The sequence below is a fragment of the Rhinolophus sinicus genome, chromosome 2 (assembly GCF_057876585.1).
Source record: "Rhinolophus sinicus isolate RSI-liver-muscle chromosome 2, RSI-T2T, whole genome shotgun sequence".
NCBI classification, from domain to species: Eukaryota; Metazoa; Chordata; class Mammalia; order Chiroptera; family Rhinolophidae; genus Rhinolophus; species Rhinolophus sinicus.
The window spans coordinates 103,992,223-104,008,009 of NC_142502.1; the positions used below are offsets into that span (position 1 = coordinate 103,992,223).

General features: G+C 48.6%; 1 protein-coding gene across 1 annotated transcript in view; it reads right to left on the minus strand.

The window, feature by feature from the left end:
* The window catches only part of PPARD (peroxisome proliferator activated receptor delta), a 75,324-nt gene extending 60,341 nt beyond the window's left edge, over positions 1–14,983 (minus strand). Inside the window, exons 1-2 of the mRNA XM_019738811.3 lie at positions 14,844–14,983; positions 11,060–11,143 (exon numbers count right to left, since the gene is read on the minus strand). The gene's annotated coding sequence lies outside the window, so the exon portion shown is untranslated. The remainder of the gene's footprint in view (positions 1–11,059; positions 11,144–14,843) is intronic.
* Positions 14,984–15,787: the final 804 nt, after the last annotated feature.

Below are 15,787 nucleotides of genomic sequence, written 5' to 3' on the forward strand. Positions count from 1 at the left end.
GCAACTTTCCTAACCAGTCTGAGTCACAGCACCTCATCTGTAACAGAGGTATAATGACTCCTGCCTCTCGGGGTTGTGCGGGTTAAACAAGGTGACGCATGTAACATGATTAGCACAACGCATTCCACACACGAGAGCCATATTCTGTGCTGCTACTGGATGTCTACTGGTTTCTGCTGGGAATGGAAAGGGGATTAGATACAGGTGAGCCCAGCTCCTGAAAAACTCACAGTCCAACAGCAGCAGAGTCTAATTAAGATGCAGGCAAAACAATGCTCTAATGTGCTATGGCAGGTACCAAACCAGAGATGTGAGAAAGCAGCCTTACCAGACCCGCCGCAGAGAAAAGGGGAAGAAGGAGGCAATTGGGAAAGACTCTGCCCAAACCAAAAATCTCAGTTGTCTCCCCTGAGCTACCAAAGGGAGGGTAACGAGTGCAAAAGGGTTCCTAGAGTGAACATGTCAGGGGAAGTTTCCTCTATAGATGTCTGACTGTTGCCCCATGAAATGACTTCCCAGACAGGCTCTGATGTAGGCTAGTGCCAGGGCCACTCTGTGGGAAGAAGGCCACTTAGGCTGGCCATCGGTCCCCCTCCCATCCAACAAGGGCTTGGTGGACATCTCTGCACAAGGCCCCTACCTGTGAAGGAGCCAATTTCTAGGGAGATGCTATGTGATCCAGGCTCACGAAACTCATCAGGACTGAGGACGTGACAGTGCACTGCAGGCTGCTCCCTGGAGACTCAGCAAGGCCTCTGACTCAGAGAGAACATTGTATGGGTGAACCAGTTCTTTCTCACGACAGAAGTACAAAGCAGAAAAGAGGGCAAGGTTCAGGCTGCCGTCTGCTGAGAGAAAGCTGTACGTGGGCAGAAGCTGTGCGAGTGCTGGGACCAGTTCCTAAGACGTACTCCTCGGTCACCTACAACGTGCCCAGGTGGGGGCACAAAGTGAATGAAGTCAGGTGGCCCTGCTAGTGCGGGAGAAGACACGTCTACCCTAGGCTTGCAGGGGACAGAGGCAGGTCTTGGCCTGGCACAGAGGTGCCCACTGGGTCAGGGAACAGGCTAGAACACAGACTAAATCATTTTCTAAAAGGTGACACACTGCCGAGATACGAAAAGAAGTTTTAAGAAGATGTAAACACAGTGGGGTATTAAGATGCCACAAAGAAAGTCACAGGAGTCAGACACTATAACAGAATACATTATTACAGGGCTGGACTGATACAATTTTGACTGCATGCATTCTGCAGTTTGGGAATAACCAGTTATTTTCACTTGGGAGACAGAAACTACTATTGGTCAACTTGTTTATTACCAAAGATTTTTTCAGTTTTTCAATGACACTCTATTTGGTGCCATTATTAAAAGTAGGTTCTGGGCAGAGTCACCTAGGACTATAAAACTGGGGACACACACCTGGCGGATTTAATCCACAGAGACAATTTGTACTGGCCCCAGATAACGCAGCTTACCATGGACGACTGACAGACTGTCATTTGAGAAAGTTGCCTGAGCTCCAGAACTGTCACAGGGTCACTATCCAGAGAGAGTGACTTTTCAAGCTGGGCTTACTTGACCTTTTGGCATCTGATTCTTAGAAATCCAAGCAACACTGTGAGGACTTATAAGAGGCAGAGTTCTGCGGTTTGGAACGGCCACTCCAGGGAATGGGGGAATGGTGGCTCAGGGACATGAGGGTGGCGGGTGAGGACCCAGGTGATCACGAAACTGTGTAACGGCAGCAGCTCGTAGGCTTCGTTCTCTCTCTCTCTCTGGCAGCCCCCTGGCACCAGGCTGAGTAAGAGGGAAGAAGGCAGGCGGCGGTGCTGCCCCTGGGAGGGAGGGACCCAGATGTGAGGGGCTGCCCTCAGGTCAGGTGGGCAACTGTGGGCCCCACGTGGGGTACAACTGGATGGGTGGAGTGGAAAGGACGGCAGGCTTAGGGTCCTCGAAGGGCTGAGGCGGAGTGAGGACCCCCAGAAAGCACCCCAGAACTTCCTGCTGAGAACAGCCACCAACCTGCATTTCTAGGTACCACCACTGACAGGGGACCTGCTTTTATTAGTCACAAATAGGAGGCTGTTTTGTGGACTATGTTTACCAGCTTAGATAGTCCCTAGATATGTGATAAATATTCTACAGAAAGGAATCGAACACAAGCATAAAGACCAAGAGGTAGCGTGCGGAGGGAGGAAGGAAAGAGGGGCAAAGGGCCACAGGAAGTAAGAGATTTTGTAGCATTTCAGGGTCACTGGTGAGCTGGTCTCCAATCATGTCTCTGACCTCATCTCCTGCTCTCTTCTCGCCTGCTCCAGCCACACTGGCCTGCTGACTACTCTTCACACACACCAGCCATGTTTCTGCCTTGGGGCCTTTGTATTAGCTTTTCCTCTGCCTGCAAGATTCTTCCCACACATGGCCCAGTCTTCTCTTTCAGCTCAAATATTACCCTCTCAGTGAGGCTGTCCCAAGCCTTGTCTTTAAAACTGCCACTACCTCTTTTTATTAAAAAAATATATATATATTGGGGAATATTGGGGAACAGCGTGCTTCTCCAGGGCCCATCAGCTCCAAGTCGTTGTCCTTCAATCTAGTTGTGGAGGGCGCAGCTCAGCTCCAAGTCCAGTCGCTGTTTTCAATCTTAGATGCAGGGGGCACAGCCCACCATCCGAAGGGGGAATTGAACCAGCAACCTTATTGTTGAGAGCTCGCACTCTAACCAACTGAGCCATCCTGCCATCCCCGCTACCTCTTTTCTACTTTATTTTTTGATACAGCATTTATCACTGTCTGTGTAATGCTATTTACTTAATTCTGGCTCACTCCCCTACCCCCAGCACAACCACCATAAGAGCAGATTTTTAAAATCTGCTTTGTTCACTCCTTCATCCCCAGTGCCTGGCACATAGTAGGTACCAAATAAATACCTGTTGAATGAATGGAAGGACTTGGCAGGGGGGGGGGGGGGGGAGACAGAATTAGAGTCAGATTTAAACCAATCCTGGATCCCCAACAGTCTGAAAGAAACCCTTTATTACTGACCTAATTGAAGGTGTGGGCTGAGTTCCCAAAGCAAGGACCAGATACGATCTGAGGCCTTCTCTTTTGCTCCTACGAAGTCCCTAAAGGTTCTCCCGAGAGCATATTGTCTCAAATATTGTTCTGCAAAGAGGCTGAACCTAGATCTCCAACTGTCATAAAAGGGATGCGCTAAGACTGCCACAGAATCAGACAGAGGATCGGCCGAGTCACCACTGTGCCTGGACGTGGACGTGGAGGAGCGCTGTAATAGCTTCCTGTTGCCACTGTAACAAATTACCCCAAACTCAGTGGCTTAAAACAAAACGTATTTATTCTCTTGCAGTTCTGGAGGTCAAAAAGTTCAAAATTAGTTTCACTGGGCCAAAATCAGACATGGACAGGGCCGCACTTCCTCCAGAGGCTCCAGGAGAGCCTTTGTTTCCTTGCCTCTTCCAGCTTTTGGAGCTGCATTCCTCGCACCCCTCGGCTCTTCTGCCACCTTCAGAGCCGGCCGTGTAGCATCTTCCTGCAGAAGTCACTCTGCCTTCTGTGCCAAATCTCCCTTTGCCTCCCTTCCAAAAGGACACTTGGGAATGCACTTCAGGCCCACTCAGATAATCCAGGATAATAATCTCCCCACTTCACAATCCTTAATTTCACAGCATCTGTAAAGCCCACTTTGCCACAGAAGGTTGCACCCACAGATCCCAGGGGTTACAGCCTGGGTACCTTAGGCAGACTCCGAGAGTGTTAAGGAAACATAGTTCAGACCTCTGCTCCACATGAAAGAAGAGTCGGATTGGGCGTCTTGGCAGCGCCACAGGCCAGAGTCTTTCTGGTACTGCAATTGCTTGCTATTAACTAGGCGGTGGGAAATTAATTTCATGGGACTGAGCATGTTGGCCCTTGGAGGGCCTCGTTAGAAGAGAAGGGTAGTTCTCTCCTCTCCAACTTGAAGCCCCCAATGTAGCACTCGGGAGTTCAGCCTAGAATGTGTGTGCTGAGGGTCAAATGGAACCCATCAGGACCTCTGGACTGTCCTGGTGGCTTTTATGGGAGGGGAAGCGGCAAAGATACAGTTTGGGTCAGACAAACAAGCTGGAGATCAGGGATGGCAGGTAAGCTTTCTCTCATGAGCACTGCCTGCGGAGAAGGGTTCTAAGAACCCATCTGGGTTTGGAGAGGAAGACTGCTGCTGTGATCAGAGGGCCTGATCAGCTGGCAATGTCTGACACCAGGAACTGACAGGCTAGTGACAGGCCACAGGCCACGCTACCAACTCTGCTCTACATAGCACCTCTGGGAGCTACAGGAAGTTGGCTTCTATTCAGACACTAGAGACGTGGAGAGACCCATGCACTCCAGGAGACGGCTTTCCACCTCGGACACTGTCCCCCTGTCGTGTACAAGCACGTGGTTTCTCAGTTGGAACCTGCTGCTCATTGCGAACCATTTCTCTCCTTCCCACAAACCCTCAAGCGCCCATGAGGTGACTGAGTAGGGTCAGTTTCCAATGTAAGACCTATATGCTTATCTTGTTGGTTTTACAGATATGTTCACCAGTGGACCCAGCTAGCCAGAAATATTTAGTGCAGGAAATGACAGAGCAGTGGTTCTCCACCAGGAGTGATTTTGCCCCCGAGGGGACCTGTGGCAGTGTCTGGAGACATGCTTGGCTTTCACACCTGGAAGGGTAGGGTGTGGGGGGTGGGCTACTGGCATCTAGTAGGTAGAAGGCAGGGGCGATGCTAAATATCCTATAATACACAGAAAGCCCACACAACAAAGAATTACCCAACCCAAAACGTCTACGGCGCTGGGGCTGAGAAAGCCTGTGTTACAGGAAATGGAAATGGAGGCGAAGAAAGTGAGAGCAATGAACAATGAAATGTTTTTGGCAATAAGGGAAACTGAGGAAAAGGGAAATCTGGAAAATTCAAGGAGGGCCTGCTTGTGAGGAGAGAGGGCCTGCAGACTGTGTGCCTGGCTACTGCTGCTGTCAGCCTGTACTTCCCGCGGACTGGGAGCCAAGTAACTGTGCCTCTGAGGTTACAACTCTTGGATGAGGGAAGTGCCAAAAGCAGTAATAAGATAAGGATCAAGGAATTAGAGCAGATTACAAACAAAAGCTGTGAAAATCTATTTGAAAATACCTCTTAGTGTAATAGTATAGAAATGAACTTCAGCACGAGGCGGACTCCCCCTGACACCCGGGAGCCTCTCCCTTCTCTCCTCATCAGGAGAGGACGCTTTCAAAGCTGTGTCGCTAGTAGCTGTGGCGAACTTGGTAATGTTCTCAGGAGAGCGGCAGAGATGGCGAGTAGGCTGCAATCAGGCTTGGAAGTTCGGGCTCAAAAGAAAGCAGAAAGGTGCTGCCATGCGCCGCCCAGAGGCCAGCACTGTTTCATGGAGGAGGAAGGCTCCCGTTCTGAGGCTGGGCTCCTGGTGCCGCCGCCTGTAACTAGGCAAGGGACTGGTTCAGGAAGGCATGCCTCCGAGGCCAGCACCTGAGAACCTAGCTCAGCAGGAAGGAGACAAATCAGCGCGTACTAAGGGTCATTTTAATCATTAAGTCATCACCCCACATACTGGAGCTCGGAGTCACACTCAGGTGTGCCCGGTACCAACCCACCGGGGCTCTTCCCATGGCCTCTTCTCGGATGGAAAGAGCTCCAGAGACACGACAAGGCCAGGAGGTGCTACGGCGCACGCAGAAGCGCGGCCGGAGACGCACAGAAAAAGCCCGGCACCTAACACTGGGGTGGAGGCGCAGGTGTCTCTCAGCCCCAAGCAGTTCATCCAACCTCACCCTCCTTCAGATTCTTCCTGCTGTTTCCTCTCCACACCTTCTCCCCCACCTCTTTCTTTCTCCCCACCACTCTCTACTGTGTACCCCTTTCTTCTCACTCTTCTCCTCACTTCCTAATGGTCTATGACACTGAAACGGAAGTATATATGACATGTTGTTAGTGGTGGCTACACGAAGCTCTGTATTACCTGTCTTTGCATACATTAATTTTTTAACGTGCCTTGACAATAAAACCTAACTTTAGTTGCCTTTTAATTTTTGTGAATCTTTTCATCTCTCCTGAGTATCAGCATCCCTAAATAATGGGGATGGGGGTCAGGGCTACTCCACTCATGCTCTCAGTACTTAATCTGTGATTAAGTAGATAGATCAAAATCAGCGATTTTAACAGCAACCAGAGAAATTCAGATTTAATATAAGGCAGAATATCCCTAACACTTAAATTACTACCTAACCTCTCTACCTCCATTCTTTCTCCATTCAATACAGCCTTTTGCAATATTAACACAATCACTCCTTGCTTCAAAACCATCAGTGGATACCCACTGCCCAAACATAAAATGCAAATTCCTTCACCTAGCATTCAATAGCCTCTATCAACCCACTAGAAATTTCCTAACAATGGTTTCCAGGAATAAAAATCATGAGAAGACAAACTTTTCTCCTAGAGGTACCGTGTTTCCCCAAAAATAAGACCTAGCCAGATAATCAACTCTAAAGCGTCTTTTGGAGCAAAAATTAATATAAGACCCTATCTTATTTTACTATAATATAATACCAGGTATAATATAATATAATATAATATAATATAATATAATATAATATAATATAATATAATATACTACAACATAATACCGGGTCTTATTTTACTATATGACCATGTCTTATATAAGACCAGGTCTTATATTAATTTTTGCTCCAAAAGACGCATTAGAGCTGATTGTCTGGCTAGGTCTTATTTTCGGGGAAACACAGTATTCACATGCAGGCCAAGTTACCTCACATAAGGGATGCTGAGAAGTAGTCAGTGGTCTCCAAGGAGGCCTCTCTCCCTCCCAATGAACCATGCCTCTTAGCATTCACACCTTTGTGTAGTCCTCTCCCAGAATCTGAACAGGTCCCGTGATCAAGAAAATACAGAGGAAGTGACACTGTGTGACTTCTAAACCTAGGTCATGAGAAACCTTGCCATTTATGCCTATATCTCTCAGTACACTCATTCTTGAGATATTTCTGCTCAGAATCCAGCTGACATGCTGTGAGAAGCCCAAGGCACATGGAGAGGCCACATGCAGGCCCTATAGTCAACAGCCAGCATAAGGGCCAGCCACGTGAGTGAGCCAGTGTGGACGTCCAGCCTAGCTGAGCCTTCGGACGACTCCCACCCCAGCCTCCATTTGACTACAGCAACATGAGAGCCCCCAAGTGAGGACTGCTCAGCTGAGCCCAGTCAACCCACAGAACCATTAAAGATAAGAAAGTGCCAATTTCACGTTTTTTACATATTCTGTGTAACAAAATAAGAGTTACAGGATTGTCTCAAGAAGAAAGATTTGTGCAATTGTTTGAGTTGCAAGCTAAACTAGCCATTTTTTTTCATGAAAAACAATTTTTTCTTGAAAGAAAAGATGAACAGACAAATTATAATTAATTAGACTTGGGTATTTGATAAACTTTTTCTTAAAAATGAAGTGAGACTGTCACTTCAAGAAAAAAAACCTGGCAGTATGTTACCAATGATAAAAATCAAGCTTTTTCCAGAGAAATCCAAAACACTAATTCAAAAAGATATATGCACCCTTATATTCACTGCAGCGCTATTTACAATAGGCAAGATATGGAAACAACCAAAATGCCCATCAATAGACAACTGGATAAAGAAATTGTGGTACATATATACAATAAAATATTACTCAGTCATAAAAAAAGAATAAAATCTTACCATTTGTGGTAACACAGAGGGACCTAGAGGGTATTATGCTGAAATAAGTCAGTCTGAGAAAGACAAATACCACATGATCTCACTTACATGTAGAATCTAAAGAACAAAGTAAATGAACAAACAAAACAGAAACAGACCCATATATACATACAGAGAACAAACTATGGTTACTAGATGGGAGGGGTGTTGGGGTCTGGGTGAGAGAGGTGAAGGGATTAAGAAGTACAAATTGGTAGTTACAAAAGTCATGGGATGTAAAGTCCAGTATGGGGAATACAGTCAATAATATTATATTATAAAAACTCTGTATAGTGTCAGATGGGTACTAGGCTTAGGGGGGGAAATCACTTCATAATTATATAAATGTCTAACCACTATGCTGTACACCTGATCAATTATAATTTAAAAAAATAGTCACAGAGATACACAGTACAACGTAGTCAATAATATCGTAATAACTATGTACAGTGTCAGATGGGTAATAGGCTTATTGGGGTTATTACTTTGTGAGGTATATAGATGTCTAATCACTATGTTGTTTTGTACACCTGAAATAAAAAAATAAATTTAAAAAAACTCAAGCTTTTAAGAGAAATTACAGAAAACTTGTATCTATCACCGTGATCCTGACAGTTTCTCAATATTTGAAGACTTTTTTGATGAGATCTGAGGTGATATAAATGAATATGATTTACTGACGTTGTAAAATGAAACGTCAACATTTAGAAGATCTCTATACCTCAGTGAACCAATGACCAATTCAAAGTGTAGGACGGACAAATGGATTCCCCCCTCCTTTTCTGCCTCCCTGCCCCCACTCTGGTTCAAACCGTTGTTTCTCAGTGTAGTTGTGTAGGACACAGCTCCCTAACCCATGCTGGCCTTGCGCCCCCCCTCCGCCACCCCGAAGCAGTAGGTCCCTGGTCCTCAGTCAGCTGCTCATAGCAGCTCATGCCAGCCGCCCACAATGGCCACCGGCCACTCATGGCAGCCCGCGGCAGCCCAGCTCCAGGGAGAACCGTTGTTCACAATCTTAACTGTAAAGGGCGCAGTTCACTGGCCCATGTTTGAATCGAACCACCAACCTAAGCGTTAGGAGGACGGAGCTCCAACCACCTGAGCCACCCAGCCGGCCCCTGACAAAAGGATTTTAATGTCACAAAGCATGAAAAGTTTGTTGATAAGGCTTTAGACTCCACATTCCAACTGACCTTAAAGATTAAATTATCACTTGCCAAGGTTTGGTATCGCACCAAAGAATAGCCACGATTACTGCAAAACACTAAAATACCCCTCTCTTTCTCAGCTACATATCTGTGTGAAACCAGAATTTCTTCATATCCTTCAAATAAAACATATTTTAAGATACTGAACAAAAAAGTAGTTATGAGAACCCAGCTACCTTCTATTAAACCAGACATTAAAAGAGATTAGCAAAAATGTAAAACAATATCACTCCTCACAAATTAAATTTTTGTTTTGAAAAATAGCTGCTTTTCATTAAAAATGTAATTTATGATAAATGTAATGGGTTTATTATTATTATATTAAAACAATTAATAAATTAGTAACTTTTTTAAATTCTTGTTTTAATTTCTAACTTGGTAAACAAAAGTTCTTGGGGTCGTTAATTCTTTTTAAGAGTGTAAAGGGGTTTTGAGGCCAAAAAGTTTGAGAATCACTGTTTTACAATATTCTAAAGTTGACTTCAAAATGAACCAACTTTCAAGGCCCAGTCAGAAATGCAGCTTCTTCAGGGACAAAGCCAATCCTGTGAGGACTTGCTTGCCTAAGAGAGTATCCTGTACAGCACCATGTTCTCAGTAGCTACCAGCTTGCTAATATTTTTAAAAATATCTTTGTGCACATGTCTTCTCTCCCCAACTAGGTTCCACACACTTGGGGCGTGAGGGCAGCCAAAGACCATGTCTGAAATATGTGTCACAGCCCCTGGCCCACAAAAGTGCCTCAGATAGGAAAGACGAAGACGGCAATACCATGGTTTTCTTAAGATTAACACTGAAAAATCTGGTAAAGCTATAGCCTGACCTTTGCCTGGGGAAACTAAGAAAGAACACTTCTAGCTAGGACTGGGAGCCCAGCTCAGGGATGAACTGGACACGTGACCCCGGGACACACCACGGCTGCTGCTGCTGAAACAAATGGCGTAGCAAATCAACTCAACTCAGTAACTCTCCCTGCTCAGGAGAAACCTCTACCTCATCCCCGCTCGGGGAACCTCAGAAGCCTCCCCAACCCCCCTTCTTCCTCCTTCACGTTTCCTTCAGAGAAAAGGCCTTGGGATGGGTTTGCGAACAGGAGGGGCCCCTGCCTGAGGCCTTCCTGCAAGACCGACAAACAACCCGATCCCCACAGACAGACACAGGGGCTCAGCACCCTATGTGGCAACAGGAAAACCCACGGGGTGTTAAAGGCAGAGGAAGGGAAGTGAAGCCTGTAAACAGCTACTGGAACCACTGAACTTCAGAGATTAAAACAAATCAGACAGGAGCCCCATGTTTCCCCTGGCCCCCAGCCGGGCCCCACCGTAGCCCAGTCTCCCGAATACTTGAGACAATGAACTTCAAGTTCCCTGCAGCTCCCCTTCTGACAGTTTATAAAAACTGCCAGGCGTCCTGAGAACAGGGAAGTAGCAGTGGGAAGCCCAGAGCATTGTGCAGACTCTGGTGGAGGACCCACCACCCCAGCAGACATGGAAGAAACAATTCTGTGGATTATTCCCAGCTCCTATATATGCCAGCAAACTATAGACCCATGAGAGAGGCACTGATTCTGTTTTTTTACTATCATCATTTCCCAAGTGCCAGTACTGTGCCTGGCACATAGTAGGCACTCAAAAACGTTTGTTGCATAAATGAAAGAGAAGGGTGGACACCATCTTTGTCGCCCGGCACCCCTGTGGGCAGAGAAGAAAGTGTATACTTATTCATTCAACACAAATAATCATTTAGCATCTTCTCTGTACCAGGAACTGTCTGTCCGAGGCACAACAGGAAACAAAATAAGTCCCTGCCACTGTGGAGTTTATGTTTTAGTGGATGTAAAGGTGAAAACCTCAGGGCTCCCCAAATATACTACGTAAGCCATAGACATGCAATAATTATGTAGTAAGTGTCCGCTATGTGCAGCGAAGAGCACCAGGTGCTGTGACAGGCTCCTGGGATCTGGGCGAAGCCCTGGGGAACTTATTGCATATTCTCGGCCAGGACCCTAAATCTGGGAGGTTCTCTAACAACAACTAGGTAAGGAAAATGGGATTACCTCTTCGGTGCATCTGTCCTCATCTGTTGGTGAGCAGAAGCCACTGCGTGAGTACCACGTACATGCCCAAAACACCACGCAACACTGCAGGATAGAAAGAAAACCAATAGCTTTAGCTGAGAGGTGCCAGGGGTCAGGAAAGCAGCTCTAAATTGTTATCGTTAAACAGTGGGGCTCAGACAGGGCTCCTCTCTGAGGCAGTCCCTCCGCTGTACCTCACATACATATACCAAGATGGTGTTATTCTCAGCCTGAGTCAGCAAATATTTCCCAATCCTGGAAGTAGTCTGCTCATTTCCAAGTAAGAAGACACTGGCTTTGCTGATTGTACCAGGGTGGGGCAGAAGGCGCTGGCAAGGTGACGAAGGAGCTGGAGCCCAACAGCTCCAACGGGTGGCAGCTCATAAATGGAGATGCCCTGAGTCATGCTTGATTCCTTGACCAAAGCCCCGCGGAGACAGGACGGGCGTCACACCCCAGTCACCAGCCTCTGAGTTATGACGGCCAGGAACCATCTACCAAGCAAGATGACCCACATGTCTGAAATCCGATGCGAGGGGCCACTGCCTCCCTGCCAGACTCAAGCTAGTGTCCAGCTCTGCTCTGACACTTGGTCCAAAGGTACAGAGAAACGCTCAGGGACATCAAACTATCTACAAGAAGCAGCCACTGGGCAATCGAGGACAACATGGCACAGAAAAGGCATCATGCACAGAACTTCTGACACAACACAAACAAGAGCCTGGCAAGACAGACAAAATCCTGTGAGATGCTGTGTACGGCGGAAGAGTGTTCCCAGCGTAGACAATGCTGGGCAGTGGGGCAGCTCCTGGCACTTCCAGGAGGGCCAACTTAGCTTCCCAGCTGGCAGCTGAAGCCTTTAGAAACAACAGGTCCAACTCCTCCTGAGAGAGAGGAGCTGCAGAGTCCCAGGACATGCCAGCATCTGCAGGCCCTACTACCCAAAGCAGGTCCTACGAGCTGCCAGGCCAGCACCCAACACTGGCTGTCCTCTCACCAGGTCCTAGGGAAAGGCGTCTGAGGGACCACAGATGGAGCTGGCAGGCCGAGTGAGGGCAATTCTTCCTCAGTGGTCTGGGGCGTACACCAAAGAACGAAGAAAGTTGTGGTGGAGAAGAAGCAGGGAGAAAGGCAGCCAGACAAGAGGTTTAGTAAACTTAGCTCATTAAACTAAGGAAGTGATGGCCTACACCATCTGTAGGAAAATGTTGGAGACCTGTCTGCTCACACCTTTGAAAAAGAGAGGCAGGCTGACCCAGGCTCTGTAAAAAATCACTGAAGGACAGCTTGGTGATTGACAATCGTGACTACCCGCACAGGAAACGACAGTGGACAAACTGCAACAAGCTGTGTGGCCAGGGCTGCTGGTGCCCAAGCTATTCCAAGAGGACTGGGCCTGACCTCTTCTCAAGCCCTTCTCACCTACTGCCTCAGTGGAGAGGACAGGTGAGGAAAGACAGAGGAGCAGCAAACTGCTCAAGAGTCAGGTAAAGTCCGTGGGTCAAAGAATGGACTAAATTACCACCAAACACACAACCTCAACTTCATTAGAATGACCCATTCTAACCCGGGAGGTATGTTTTTTATAGGAACAAGGGACCCCTTTTGGTCCATTCTGCCCAAATTCCCCTCCCAGGGCTGCTTAGGAGGGGACTCAGGGGTCAGTGGAGGGGGGACTGGCTCAGCCATCCGCGATCCTATTCCTTTCATAGAAAGGCTCAGTGCACAAGAGGATTCCAAAACTTTAAAGCCTGGTCTAGCTGGTTCTGTTGGCTCTCCACCAATGCTCCCGAAAGATGCCAGTTCTGTGTCCAATTCTGGCTCAAAGACAGAGAGAGCACGAACCTCTAAAGACAAGACCTAGAAACCCAAAGCCAGGTGAAACAACAGGCCTTCATTTCTAAAGGTGAGAGTGGGTCATGCTTTCTGAATCCTCCAAGACCAGATTCAGCAGAAACAGAGGACATGCTACTTCCTGACGATCTCGCTAAGAGAACAACACCAAATAAAGGAGCTCAAATTGAAGGCATCTGAAAAGAAGTTTCTGCCTGACAAGGTTAAATACCAAAATACACCACGAAGGCGGTGGGCTCTCTCGCCCCCAGAGAATGATCTCTGTGACGGGAAGCAACTCAAGTTCCTGACTTAGCCTAACTAATGCAGCCCCACAGGCTGCCGAGGCAGGTACCAACCTAACACAGCATGTTGTTGTTGCCTGGCCAAAGGGAACAGAACGTCAGTGTCAGCCTCCCTTTCGGATCCACAGGAAATTAAGCTCCCAAGGAAAATGGTCCAGTGAGCAACATCAGAGGCCCTGACACATTCAGGGGGTTAAAGATGCACCAGGGAAAATCAGCAGCTGGTTCAAGCCACCAATAATAAAAGGGACAGATGCCCACCAGCCCTAGGGCTATGGGGACCGCAATCTACTTAAAACTCAAACAGGAAAAAAGTGTTCTGGAGTCAGTAGAGTCAGTACAGAGGAAAAAGGTTGAGGACCACAGGCATTCTCTGGGGCATATCGTCTGGAGACTTCTCTTAGTTCTTCGGGATTAGGCATAGGGTAGAGAGTGGGAGTGAGGGCAGAGACAGGCTAGGGCATCATGGTTTAAATGTGTTCGATACATCCAGAGTGGAAAGACACAGAGCCCTGCTTCCTGGAAGGGGAAAAGAGTTGCATGAGGCCTCCAGCTATGCCTGGCGCACACCCAACTCAGCAGCCAGTCTCTTCCCAAGGGTTCCTGGAAGTCAACAGACCCATAAACGGAAAGTATTATTAAAGCGGAGATTAGAAGAATGGTCTACAAATTGGACATCATCCCTGATGCAACTCGCTAGTAAATTCTGCCACAGAGCTATACCTATTTACCTCAGACACTCAGCTCCTTACTTCAATCAGGGGTTGGACACCCTCACCCCACAGGTATTTCAACTGCAGGTCAAGGGAAAGCACAGTAGCGTGTGGAGCTAATGCTTCTCCCTGAAGCAGAGGCAAGGAACTGAGAGAGAAGGGGAGGTGGGTGACAGGAATGCAGGGCAGAAGGTGATAAAAAGGAAATCAGAGAGAAGGGTAAAAAATCGGGGCCTCTGGTGGGAGTCCGCAGAGGACGGGTTTAGGTAAACAGGGACGGCAGGCACGGGGCTAGAAAAGCTTAGTAATACCACGAGGAAGATGATGGGGAGCCCTAATACTGAGAGGGGCCAGGCAACGGGGACAGGAGGGGACAAGGGTGGGAAAAGAGCAAAAACTGAGGGCAAGGATGGAATGACGAAGGAAGGAGGCAAGGATTACCAGGTGAACAGAGAAGATCCCCAAGGAGACCCTGGGTAGAGGTCAATGGATTTGGGGACACCAGAGGAGAGATGAAGGCAGAGGTCGGAGGCAAAGTTGGGGAGTGGGGGAGAACCCCGAGCCTGCGACCTGGCTCTCCGGACACAGAAGTGGGAGGAGACGGAGCCACGAGGCCCAGGTGGGGTCACAGAATCGGATGGGGAGGCCTGAGGTTCGGGCTCAAACAGCGATGCAGGTCTAAAGGGCTGGGGGCAGCGGGGCAGCGGGGCAGAGCGCCAGGAGAGCAACAGACCACCGCGGACCCGCGGGTCGGAGCGCCGGGAAGCGCAGCCGCTCAGCGCGCGGACTCCTGCTGACACCCCCGCCCCACTCCCCTCGGGGCCTTGCGCCCAGGTTCCGTTGGCCGCCTGAGCCCGGGCCCGCCGCTTCCCTCCGACGCTTGGCTACCCGCCTCCCCCGACCCGAACAGACCTGTCCCGGCAGCCTCCCGAGGCACCGCCGCCGTCCCGCAGGCTCCGCAGGATCCTCCGGCTCCTGCCAAAACTTTTCCCATTAATCCCTGGCTCGGCGGCGGCCGCGGCGTCACACGCTGCGCGGCCCGGCCCCGCCCCCACCAGCGTGACGTCACCGCGCAGCTCGGTTTCCCCCCTCCTCTCTCCACGCCCCCTTCTTCCGCCTCTGCCGCAGCCAATCACCGCGCCTCCTGGAGGCTCCTCTAATTCTGCCACACCGCCCACTGCAAGCAGCCCGGGACCTGCCTGCAGCGCCCTCTGGTGCGGAATCTGGGCGCGACAGCTGAGAGAGGAGCCGAAAGGGAGCGCGAGCCACCAGTAAAACAGGTCGGGCACGTATCACAAAAGGGAATTTAAAGCTGGAAGGGACTAGAAATCATTTGTACAGCCCCCTCATCCTCCAGTGAGCGTGCCTTGCTGTAAGAAGCAATAGAACCCGAGTCTTCAGACCAGACTCCACTGCCTGGAGACTGTGCTGCCTATAATTTTAATAAAAGAACTTTCCTGCCTCGAGAGCCTTCTGCAACTAGAAATTTATGGTTCTGGACTTCTTACCTATTTTCCTATGTACTTATCTAATACGCTTGCCCACCTGAATGGGGAGCATCCTCCCTACTGTTGTAGGAAATTCCGTTCTTGCCTTCTTAACCCAGGTCTTCACGACCTGGAAAGGACCTGTTATCCCAACAGATCCTTTCAGATATACCATAAAAAGGTATATCAGGGAGGCAGTCTGGTGGAAGAAGCAGAGTTTGTCATCTGGCGATGAACAAAACTTGACTCACAGGACCAATGGGTAACTTCCTCTCTCCATCATCTTTAAAGCAAAGATTACCCCTCCCTCTTGCATACACTCCTCAGGCCACACCCTCAGATATCTGGTTGGTATGAGTGATTTTTTTT